We start from the raw sequence: 13,357 nt of genomic DNA on the forward strand, positions 1-13,357 counted from the left end.
CAAAGTGGTTCTCCACGGTGAATTACGCCGGGACTTCCGTTCTACTTAATCCGGATGCACGCGGCAACTCTCTGATCACCGATGCACGCACAGAGGCAACCGCAGCGACACGCGCGCATTTCAGAAAAATATTATATAATCACCATCACTGCGTCAAGCATATGGTGCAAGCGTCTGCTCGCAGTTTCCGCTATGTGTCAATGGTCAATGGTCAATCTGGTGTCATGTGACACCAGATTCGAGTGCGCAAGGGACTGCCGCAAGGATGTAATCATAAGTGTGCGTTATTATTTCTCTTTCATGAGTCACATGCATAATCGGATTAATATTGAGATATCATAACACGCATAATATAGAATGTAATCGAGCTTTTTGCATTCGCACGCTCATATAAAGCTTTCTAAAGGGCGCATTCGCAAAATGCAATAATGTGTTAATTCATTACATAATTATGCAGAGGATAAATTAATTTCTGGTCCTATATGGTCGAAATTCATAATCGGACTAGGGACACAATCGAAACTTTGGCGGTGTCGCGCCGTTGTTTCAACGTCGGTGCTAGTTCGCGAGCGACTATCAGTGTTATGCCATTAAAAGTTGTAGCATTAGCGGGCGCCAGTTCTCCTAACTCGTTGAGCATTATGATTATACCGCGCGAAAGTTCGAAACATTATATCACTGCACAAATACGATATTTATCAAAGTTTGCGCGGGAAAGTGACTTTCTTCTCCGGTGTGTTATGCTCGGCGAAACTTCTTCCATCGAAAGTGGCGGCCGTGTTAAGCGCCGGCGATCGTGCTCGGACTTGTTCGACTAAGTTTTATTGACGCCTGGAATGTGCCCGATTGTCGGGGCGACATCGGCTCCACGACGACTGCCGGTGACGAATGAAACGTCCAAGATGCGTCAGCTGTTGGACGTTCGTTCTTTTTCCAACGATAAACTCATTCGGCTTTACACTATGTTCAAGAAATTATATATATATATATAGATGACATATATACTCGCCATAATATTGTCCATGAGCGAGATATATAATACTTTCGAGCTATTGGTTTGTCACGTCCGAAACGGCGCGCGTGGATGCGGATCACGTCGGAAGCGGAACATTAAAGAAATCAGCTTTCCCTGTCAGAGAGACTTCTTCCTCGCGCGGGTTGTCTGTAAAGTTCGAATGGAACGAGAGTGTATCAGGTGGAATTTAATCATATAAATGGACGAGCGTCCGATCCAAACTCGGGCCGATACGGAGGAAAAGAAAAAAAAAAAAGTTGTACGCGCGCGCGCGCGCGCGCAGCATCCCGTCCCACCCGAGGAGAGGAGAGGAGAGGAAATCCCCTCGGAATTTTTTCCGATCGAATTGGCCCCGGTGAGACTTTATTTCGCAGTGCTTGCGAACCCATTCTCCCCTTCTTCGTGCATCTATTTTTTTTAATTTGCTGACGGAACGTGCGTCCGACCGGTGCAGTTACCCCATGTTTATTCAGGACGGGTTTTACGTGGTTTAGAGACAAACGCCAAGGGAATTGCCATTATGAAGTGAGAAGAAACAGAAAACACCGACCGCAAGCTGCGGTCTTCGAGTTTATTCCGACGTATACACAATTGAATAATTTCTGGACGTACCTGTCGCACACTATCGCGCAGTTTTCTGAATGCAAATCTCGAATCGGTATTATAATTTTTCATATTGTTTCACGGATGAGTGAAACTCTATCGGCGAAACGTCAGTCTGGATTCCGGTATGATCGAACGTGTCCGAAATCACACGCGAATGGCGAGAATGCGATGAGAAAGGCACCAGTCCCGTGCGACTTTTGTTTCGTTTCGCTGTCACGTTCGTGAACTTCGCGTGCCATCGCGTCGCGGATACTAATCGAACGTAAAAGAGAGGAATCAAGTCGTCCGTATAGAATCGACGTCGCCGACACTTTTCCCCGAGCCCGAGGGCACGCCGGCGCTCGTCGAAAGAACAATTAGTATTGTCTGACTTCTCCTGCGCGATGTGCTGCTTCGAACATAGTTACTCCGGAATCTTCCGGGATAGAGCTAATCGTAGAGTCGGCTTCCTCGGCGCCAGCATCGTCGAAGTTCTCGACAAGTCTTTTCACGCTGGAATAGCGGCCATTGAACTATCGTAGGTACCGTGATGTCGTTGAGGTCAAATTAATTTCATTGCTTTAAGCAAATTTCCTTCTGTATTACATTTATGATAACCGAATAAAAGATTTTGTTACTACATTTCTGTAACATTTCTATAATTATTTTTCTCCTTAAAAAAAGAAAATGGGATGTATACTACTTAAATTTAATATGCACTTATTGCAGACCAACCGTTAAAGCATATTTGTCTCCGCGAGTCGCAACAATCGTTATTCTGGCGTAAGAATATTTTTATATGGCATTTATTATATATTACAGTCTACTTTATCGAGACAACTTAACAAAACTATCGATTCATGATTACAGGATTCTTTATTTGCTGTTGAGCAGTTTTCACTTCACCTTGCTTAGAGTCACGAAACTGCTGTATTTGCAATTAATATTCGCTACACTTGTGGTAAATGTGACGTGCAGTAGACGTTAATATTAAAAGAGAGTTTTTTCTGCTGATTTGCGATGACATTAGCTAAAATTAACAGTCCTGTTAATCACAGAAAGTGGCACTCGTGCTTTTGCTTTTGACACTATTGTCCATGACGAAAGTGGAGGGCTGGAACGCTACTGGCTTAGTGTCATTAACGTTAATCACCGTCGTTATCATAAAGCTCTTCGGTATCGCCATTGCATACTCCGATCTGGTAAGCGCTCTCTCACTCCTGTATTAAATTAAAGAAACGTTTATAGCGAGCGAAATAAATTGCATTGGTGCGTTTGTCGCCGCGACCCTGTCGACCCTCGTCGACCCTGTTCATGAACATTATCGCGCGCGTTAAGCTCGACAAATCAATTGGCCGACAGGTGGACATGAGCGGTGACTGGTCGTATTTAATAGAATTTGGTTTCGGCATTATATTAATCGTCATCATACTCGGCACAGAGTTGCTACTCGTGATCACGCACACGCTCACAGCAACTGTCACCGTCGCCGCTGCATTTGGTTCATTCCTCAGCTTGGTAAATATCGAGAATGCAACAGAAATCCATATGCGAATCGTATGCGACACATTTGGCGAATACGAAGCAAGCAAACGGAAAATGATTTCCCTGTCCGACGACCGCATGCCTGTTCTCTAGGTATCGCTGATGGATCTTCATCAGAATATGAGCATCAACTCCTGGTGGTGGGAAGAGAGAATGCTCCATGGATGTCTGCACCACGTCTTCAGGCAGTACACTCTGTCATGGTGTGTACGGATCGAGGAGAAACCACGGCTGATAACGATCTTCGATGGCGTGCCCGAGGAGCAGCGGCGCGACGCGACAACGTTAAACAGCGAATGAAGCTCGTTTCACGTTTAACGCTACGTTTAACTGCCGCGATAAATGCATGCGTATCGGGATTTCGCAGAGTCGCGATGCACCCCTTGCTGTTTCTCGATTTAGGGAACGTCGTCGGTGGAATACGACGCCCCTGAAATTACGTTCCCCGTACGCTCGCGTCGCGTCAGGCGCGCGCGTACGAGCGCATAAAGTATCATTAAAGAATCATATACGTGAGATATCGTCGATACGGTATATCCTCGCAATCGGTACGCCGTAACTAGCTAACTAGCAGACGGAGACGCATCCGGTATTCCAAAGAGAACACCGCGCGCGTAATCCCGGCCGATGTCAACGTGAAAACTCGGCTCGTCTTAAATTAAGAGACTCGGTTTTACGGCTGTCGCCGTTCCTCGCTTCCTTAAGTGCCGTCCCATTGAATATCTTGGAATCTATTTTACGAGCGGCTCTCTCGCGGTACGTACTACCGGCCACGCCACTTTTTCTCGGACCAAGTGACATCCTGGTTGCAGAGGACGTGACCGTTTCCAGATACACTGGCCGTCTTAAATTACATGTACATTTTTCACCTGTACGCTTCTTTTTTTGTTCGTTAAAGAGACAAGGTCGATTATATACGGTGATATGTTTCATATCATTTCGTTTGATTTCCGTGAGCGTTCCATTCGATATTACACTAGTGACGCATAAAGAAACGTCATCCCTCTGTACCAGAGCTGTGTATCTGACAAGCGTCCCTGCAACTCTACCACGTTTCCCTGTAACTTTTGCACCGACACGCTGGCAGAGCCTTGGAGTGTTTCGAGGACGTCCTTCTCGACAATCGCGCGAAGAAAGGAAGATAAAGACACAAAGGGGACCAGAAGGGCACGGTAAATATTTCGCCGTCTTCCGACGGAACTTATCGGTCATAAAATGGCACTCGAGGAAACGCCACTCGGTGCAACGGGCACTCGTTTGGCCGGGGGACAAATCTTATCGACCCGTGGCCGGGGGACGGTAGGTGTGCGCGCCATGTCGGGACCGCTTTCGGAAAAGCAAACAGCGGCGCCGGGCAGCCGACCGAGAGGAAAGACCGTGCCTCCTCTTGACGAGAGGTAGAGAAGAAATAAAACACGTAGCGGTCTCTCCAGAGGCCGCGTGAAGGGATGGGTAGGGAGTAAGACCAAGGGCCGAGGACCGGACGAGCAACGAAGACGTAAGGAAGCACCTTTTGGTTCCCACGAGATTTTGCGGCTCGTGGTCGAGCCCGAGGGAGCCGATGGAAGCGGAATCAATTTTACGGACGGCCGGCTATCGATACCATGGCGATTGGCATCGATCCGACAGAGAGAAAGGAGAAGAGGGTGAAATCGCGAGACGTTCCTCTTGCTCACGCAAAAGGACACGATGTGACGTGAAATTACCCGCCGTCGCAATCCGGACGTCCTCGGGACGTTCCAGCGCTTCCGCTATCGTGAAACGAGAAGCGGCTTAGGAGCGCCTTGCCTCGTCCAATTTGCAGGAACCGGCTGGCGACCGTCTAGCTGGTACATCGATAACGAAACAAGGCGGCCGTCCGCGTTATTTCCATCGAGCTGCCGGCATCGTTCCCTCGTTCCTGGATGACGACTACCTGCCGAGCTTATTCCTCACGGAAGCTCGTGCCGTCCTGGCAGGGCGACTGCACGTATGACAGTCAATTTTCTCGGAATGGAGAAACACGCCGGGTAGCTTGCGTCGAAGCAATCAGTGCGACGCGACTGTCGCGTTATCGTCCGTTTAAGAAGCTCCTCGTAAACGGGACGCCACCTTTTTGCTTCGAAACGCGATTATCTTGCATCGCGCGGAATTTGACGCAACGGCATGAAGATCTTCGTATAAAGATTCGCATAAAGAAAAAATTGTTAGGTAGAAAAGGTGAAATAAATCTAACGGTTTCAATTTTTCTTGAGAATCGACTCGGACGAATTGCCTCTCTCTCTCTCTCTCTTGCGATTTGAATCCGAGAGTCTCCGTGATTCAATCACTTGCAACGAGCGTTGCCAGGTATAACGGTATTGTCGAATCTCGCGATAATAATAGGTTGAGTGTGATTTATTAACCGTAACCGTTCGGCATAACGATTATAAGCGCAATTAACTCGGTGGGAAGCGAGAGCGTCGAAGACTAGGCGGAATCGTGCGCTTATGCTGCATGCGCAACAGTACGAGCCGATAAAAAGGGGCGATAAGAAAATGACGAGTCGTAGAACTATCGCTATGCGCATTTATTATCCTTCTGGTAATGCTGAGGGAGGTATTTGCACGTTGTAGTACGTAGGATTAAACGTGGTCATTCTTTACTTGTTGCCAGTGCTTGTAAACGTGAATCACCGCGCACGTATACTAACTCCATAGCATCAAAATAAAATATCCGTGCCAGATGCAGCTTTCAGTTACTAAATAATGTTATGTCGTATACAATGTATGTTCATAAGAGAGAAAAAGGGACGGATTTAACTAAAATTTAACACGAGGTAAATCTCGATTATTACATCAAACAACATAGGATTACATTCGCAGCGCGAAACGTTTGACCGACAAACAGTACAAATACAAAACGGACATCATTTACCGAACGGCTGGTAACGAAAAATTGCAATGATTTACGGCGACGTTAAAGTCGACGCTGGTGGAAAACGTGCGGCGGTCGCGTGATTCGCTCTCGCCACGGGTGTCTAAGAAAAGATAATTACCTCGGATCTCTCGTGTCGCCGTAAAACGTTATTAAATCAGGCAATCAGTTTTTCGAGGCCCAACGCGAGGAGGGTACGCGCGAGAAATATGCGACACACGCGAGCCAGGCGGTAAGGCGCCGTTTCAACGACCGGCTAACGACAGCCACTTTACGACACCCACGCTCGGCACTCGCCGCTCGAACGGTTATTAATTACGCGGCAATGGGTTTTCATGTTCGCCTCCATCCTCCACCCTCTTCGCCGTGTTTTCCTGGATGACGCTTTGAAGCTACGCGCCTCCATCAGCCTCGCGAGGACGCTTCTCGCGCGTCCTTTCCTCGCGCGCACGCTTGTACTCCTAATGACTGGCGATGCGCCCTTTATCGCCGGTGACGTTCTTTATCGTTCATCAGTTATCCGCCTCTCGAGACGCGGGCAGCTCTCCAAAAATTGCCTCGTCGGACTGTTTGTTCGACGTGTCGCAAGAAATGAAGCGCTGATTTATGCGTTTATCGATCGAATGCACGTCGTTAAGCAATGGTAGGCACCGAAAATACGCGACTACGTTAAGCTTACGAGGCGTACTTTATTACATCTACATGACTACATCCGCTTCTCGCAATCTACCGACGATGCATTTAAGCGACGCCCCAACGTCGCGTTGCTACAGCCTCCGAGGAAATCTTCGAGGCGTTCGCTCTGGAAATGTCATTATTCGTCAAACGCGAATACTTCTCTTGTTTTCAGGTTCCTTTGAGCACGGCACATGCTTTGCGGCGCCGGGCGTCGGCCTCCGTCATTCATCCGCGACGAACAGCATCGTATATTCTTTTTTTCTCTTTACATATCGCAACAACTCTCGTCTTGCTGCTCTTTGACGCTCTTTGTCGCGTGCCACCGGGGGAGGTTCGAGGCAACGGACCTCCTTGAAACTTTCTCATTCGTCAAATTAGAATTCGCCTTTTCGCCGACGCGACGGCGACGCCGGGTTCCCCGGGGGCTCTCCGACTTGCATCCCCTTCACGTCGAGACAATGGATCAAAGGATCACGTACCCATCGGCTATACCATATTTCCCCTGGACCTTGAATGCCGCGCGCTCGCCAGGCGCGAGACAATCCAATGGAAGTGAATCGGACGACGTTGACGTGAAGTACGTGTCTCTCCGAGTCCGTGTCGATTCATCCGCGTATTTTTCTTACTTTCTTCCATTCGTTCTCGTGCGAGAAAATTAGGGCGTCGCGTCTACCTGTTGCAGCGGGAAACGAGACGGCGACGTTCGGCGGGAAAACAGCGTCGAGCAGAATAAAAACCTCGTACATCCATCTTCATCTGCCTACGCGCGGAACGCGGCTAACGCGAGCCAATATTCCGAACAAATCCGCCTTAAATCGATCGTAATAAAAGCAAAACAGCGTGCGAAAGTGCGATGACTTCTCGTGCCCGACGTTTCATCGACAGCCAATAAAGCCGCCTGGAAAAACACAGGCTGATCGAAGTTTAATCAAAGTCTTCCACTCCGTCATCCAGTTACGTAACTCCAACCCAGCCCCTCGCTCGCTCAGAATAAGCAAGCTGGCCGTACGGCCGATTCGTTTCCGCGGCTCAAAGTTACGACACCGCGGCCGGAAAATGCTCGCCTCGAGGCTGTGTGAATGCAGCCGAGAAATCAATTTCGGAATCCGTCATGGAAGTTACCTCGGCGTGGCGGAAAATGCTCCCCGCCCGCCCGTTCGAAATGTCGACGGGAGGAGGGTGGGACGGCAAAGGATGGAAGAGCGAGAGAGAGAGAGAGAGAGAGAGATTGTCAGGCGAGAGAACGAAGAGGACGAGCGACCGGTCGGACTTATATAAGGCGACTCAATTAGGATTAGCTCTGGCCGCCGACTCGGAGCCTTTCGGTCTTTGCGCGCTGATCTTCGACTCGTCTCATCGGCTTAGGATTTACCTAAGGATCTTATTGGCATCAAGGCCCGAGCGATCGATACGCCCACCGTTCACAGAGTCGCGCGCTCACGAAGTCACGAAATCGTGATCCGGTCGTCGACAATGGAACGTACGGCGGCCACCTACCGCACCGTAACGCGGAGGCAGAAACGACCGAGGAAACTTGGAGGAAATCGTTCCTCCGCTCGCGAATGACGTAATAAAAGCGTCCTTTCAACGGTTATCGAGCGCCGGCGCCGTCGACTTCGACGTCGCGGAGGATCGTCGGTTAATTGAACGAATTTCAATGCCTCTCGACGCGGTGCGTTTACTTTTCTAATTGGAAATCCCGATTGGTACCGTTAAGAGCATACCAGTCGTTACAGGGAACGTCCATCGCGCGGGATGTTGGGGAAATTCATTTCCGCGTAATCAGGCTTCGCACTCGAAGCGCGAACGTTTCGGTCACTTTGCACATCGCGATATTTTCATCGCAAGCGCATACGATCCGAGAGAGATCCGAACGAGACAGAAGTTCTTTATCGCGTCACATCACCGCGGATTTATACGTGAAACGTGCTATTGCAGTCGCTTGGTGCACGCGGTCTCTCTCGCTCTTTCGTCTGTCGACACCATGCATCGACGGGTCAGCTCGACGGTGTCTCTCTTGCCACGTTACCTTCGTTCACTTTTCCTCCTTTTCTCACGTATACACGCATACATTCTCTCTCTCTCTCTCTCTCTCCTCCGCCACCCCTCCCACCAGAGAATAATAAGTTTCCGGCGATGTGACCCGTGAAAATCGAATACGCTTGCACCGGTTGCAGCGACAGCTCGGCCGACAAGGCAGCTCCGCGTCCGGTCGACTCGGTTATGGAAATCCCTTCGGCGCTGGCTCATCACTACTGCCGTTCCTCCATGATGTTTCCAGCGAGTTTCCACTCCTCGCCTCGATCTCTGTTCAAAGCCGATAGCGGAATCTCGTTATTTCGTACCTCGGTCGCGATAACGAGAAAAATTGCGTCTGGTTATACGCCACGCGACGCGTCGCGAAGGGAGGAACGGGGGAATTCCGCGGGGCAATATTTCAAGCGCTTTATTGCCGCCCCTAACTTCACGCGTTGACGTTATTAAAGCAATGATATATCCGCGGAAGTATTTTAAGTAGCCACTTGTGCGACCGAGTTTCCAGCCGGACGGCTATCGGAATACGACAGTAGCGTTCCTTTCGATGTATTCGTGTCCCGAGCTATCACGAATTCGACGTGGAGAGATTTAAATGTTAATTAACGATTGAGTATTCCCGTGACACGGTAATTATGCATTCCTTAATACATATGTAACACACTTATTATACGTCACACGAGGCAGAAGCGGAGCAGAGGTCTGCTTTACGATGTACCTTTGCGGATGTACGTAATTACATTAAGATACATGCTTTTATGTCATCCGACCGACGTTAATCTTTCCTTTCCAGGTTTTAAGTTGTTTCTCTCTCGAGAGCTGCTACGCCCACGTCATTTCATAAAGTTCGCGTGGACTGCAAAGTTTTCCCATAAATTTGCGTGGCCCTCCCCTCGATTTCCAGACCCCATACATCGATCATCATAGTAATTTCCCCATTGCTCCTGCGTCTGTTACGCTGACGATTGCCGAATTCCTTCCAATTGGTACAAGTTCTAATGAACCTACTTAATTAATAGGCAAATTCTGAAGGAAGTACGTATAAAACGAGGACCAAATAATCGTTTGCAGAATATTGTCACAACACATTGTGAAATTAATAAAACGTCGCGAGTAAATCCAACCTCATCTCAATTTCGTTCCCATTTTCGAGACGACCTTAGTTTCTTTTCCACGAACCGATTCACGATAAATCGGCCACGTATAAATTTTAAGAAGAAACCTATCAAGAGAGACCTGGTTTCTCCGATCAGGCACAGGGAAGTTTACGTAATGTTGCGCGGGAGGCTGTGGAACTTCTTGCGAGGGGTGACGAAGTTTGTAGCGGGGGGGGGGGGACGCGGCCGGAAGTGCCGGAAGGCACGATCGCCGGGGCACCGACTTGACTAAACCGCCTCATTGTTTGCCCGGAGCTCGATTACGGGTTAATAACGTTACCCGTGACCCTCCGCCCCGTCTTGCACCGAGTCTTGCGTGTACGCCTCGGTGGCTTTGAGGAAGACCGCATTGCTCGTCGCGGTGGCGTAAAGCCGGTGCATAAAGGAGTCGATCGGCCGATCCAATTACCAGCTGGCTGTTTCTTGGTTCGTGGCTCGTTAACGGAGACGAGAGACGGTCGACGTGCGACCCAAGACGACTTCGTAAGACTTCCTCCCCCCGCATCGTCACCAGGGAACGTCTCAGCGACCGCGATCATTCGAGACTCGGGTTACCCCGAGATTGCACGCGAGGACCTGCAAGTCGTTCGTTCGCGTGGGTCTTCCCGCGGACGCGTGGAGGGAACGCGAAGACGTCGTTCGGCTAAGATTTCTTTAAGCCGGCGCGCGCGAAACCACGAAATCGGATTATCCGTTGCCATCGCCTTACGTCCTCATTAATAACATACTGATACTGCGCCGGGAAATCTGAAAGCGGAGTTACCGTTGAGAAGATGCGGCTGCTGAGAAACCGAAGATTAGATGTCGTCGAATTTACCTCGCAGAGTAATCAAATTTCTTTCTGAAATCGAGACCGATAATAAGTAACTAATATGTATCAAGTTTCGGAAAGGAATATTTAAAAGAGAGAACCCTATCGAACGGACACAGAGACCAGTTAGATCGCTATCCAACTCAACCGTTTAAAGACATTTTCAAGACGCGCGTTCTTGAAAGGCGCGTTGTCCGATGAAATTAACGATGATGGGCGCGGAAACGGAAATTAACATCGGATCGGATGAACACGGTCGTGTGCACACTTGACGTTACTCGGTATTTAATTACAGGACGGGGGAAGGATGCATCGTGCACAATTTACCGTCTCTGCGTACGTCGCGGACGGCAATTAACGTAAGCGCGGGAGAAACCGGTGCGCGTAAAAGCCAAGAATTACCGAAGCGCGGACACGCGCAGGGCGAGTTTATTCCGGCACGGCGACGTGACGTCGCCGCCAAGGAGATCTTCATAGCCGCGGCCGACCTCCGTCGGGGTTTGCGAAAAATTACGGCGGATTGTAAAAGGGGATTTATATAACGATTCGCGTCTGGCCGGCGGGCACGCCCTTGCGCCGCCGAAAACAACGAAAGCTTGCACTCGATAATTTGTGGGCCGCGAGCCACCGGCGTGGAACCGGCCTCTCGCTGTAATTACCAAGGTAAATAATGCTTTCCCAGCGTCCAATGGCGTAGCGCCGTTCACGAATAAATTCGACTCTACATACGTGCCCGGGATGTGGAATGCCGTTGCGCCGCGTGTCCACCGAACGAGGAAACGAAGAGATCGTTACGATAATCACGGATTCGTTTTTTTGCCGCGGAGATTTGTTCCGCCGAGGAGATTACATTTCCGGTTGCGTTCCCTAATAAGCTGCGGGTGGGCAGTATCGACTAATATGGTTTATGCGAGCACACCGCGTGAGAGAGCTATTTTTCCGAGGTGCACATCCGGCGTCGTCGCGCGATACCATCGGCTGTGGACTTCGACGTGACCTCTGCTTCAGCTTCCACCATAAATTCTCGAAGTCGGTCACGTGAACTAACGAGCTGTGCATAATGCGCTCTGCCACGTTTTAACTAGAGTTTCCACTCTGCCTTTCACTGTTGTTTTCGCGCGCTGCATCTTGTGATCTCGCTTTATTGCTGTTATTTGATGTGGTAGGGATAAAAGCTGTTTTATAAACACAATATTTTTACAGAAAATTTCGGATAATATTTATATAAGGAATTCCACGCGCGCGTAATAAATATTTAAAACTTTTATAGTCGCACGCTGATCCACACGTGAATGTGCATCTGTATATTTTGAAATACTTCGTAAAATCGTAATATCAAAACAATTTACGGTTTTTTAAAATTAAATCACTGCCTGTGCATCTCTCGAGAGAGGAAACACGCGAAAAAGGACGCTGCTTTGTAATCTTGTCAGCAAGGATAAGAGTGCGCAATCCGCAGAGAAGACATGCACGTTCGTACGAATCTGATTCACTTCAACTCCCACACATCAGGCACACCCCTCTCGCGAATCTCCAATTAAAGTACCGAATTGCGTCGAAGACAGCGAAAGAGGGATTAAGATTGCGTTTATTATCCGCCACGGAACGGTCCTTCTCGCGCTGGAATTGTCTTGGCTGGCGTCCAAGAGGGCGCGGGGGTGCACCGAGCGTTCGGTGAAATGAGAAAATAATCGAGTCCATTCTTGAAATAAAGAAGTCGAATAAACTGCGCGTCGACCGGCGAAAAGGACCTTTCGGAGGTGCTGCGGGCGACGACGAATCGTCGTGCACTTTTGCCGACGTCGATGGTTCTCGAAAACGGAAGACGCGAGTCCCTTCATCCCCCATCCTCTCGCGTTTGTACTCTCCCGCTTATTTTTCTACTCTCCTTCCGAGTATCTCGCTCCTCGTTTGCTGAAAACTGTCTTACATAAGCGACGTCCACGGGAGTGGAATCGCGACCTCGATCGCCTGAAACCATACGAACGACTACGCTCGTGCTTATCGTTCTTTGATCATCCGCGGTTCAACTGAATTAAGGATGAAGCTCTGTGTGGCGACCGTTCTGTGTAGATGCTCGCTCGAATTGTTAGTCGTCTCGCTATGTCCCGTAAGCCACTCGTTTTACAACTGCTTTCTTTCGCTTCTCAAAGACCAATCGACCAGTATGGTCGAGCATTGCATAACTATGTATTGCTTGATATTTGTGTAACGCGTGTAAAAATTGTGTAAAAATTTGTGGAAGTGTGGTTCTATGAAAGTAGATGATAATGTCGCGTATCAGGATTGAAACAACGATTTTTATTTTTTTTAAATCGTGTTCCAACATTTATAAACGCATACAAAAGTACTGTTCGATTTGTTTATCCAAATCATGATGGATGTTGCATTTATGGGTCAATGTTCGAAAAAAGGGAGGCGTTTGACCGCGACATATATCACGTTCTCATTATCGGGAAATAGCGTCGACTTCAATGGGGAAGACCACCAATTTGCGCAGAGAACCGAGGTCCCCAGAGGCACCGCTATTAAAAGTCCTTGGGAAGCAATTGAGCTGAACGAGAGACCTCGCAGGGGACATCGGTAAAAGGACTTAATCAGTCGTGCGGCGTATAAAATAAGTTCAGGATATCGGAT

Source organism: Ooceraea biroi, chromosome 5 (assembly GCF_003672135.1).
Source record: "Ooceraea biroi isolate clonal line C1 chromosome 5, Obir_v5.4, whole genome shotgun sequence".
In the NCBI taxonomy this organism is placed as follows: Eukaryota; Metazoa; Arthropoda; class Insecta; order Hymenoptera; family Formicidae; genus Ooceraea; species Ooceraea biroi.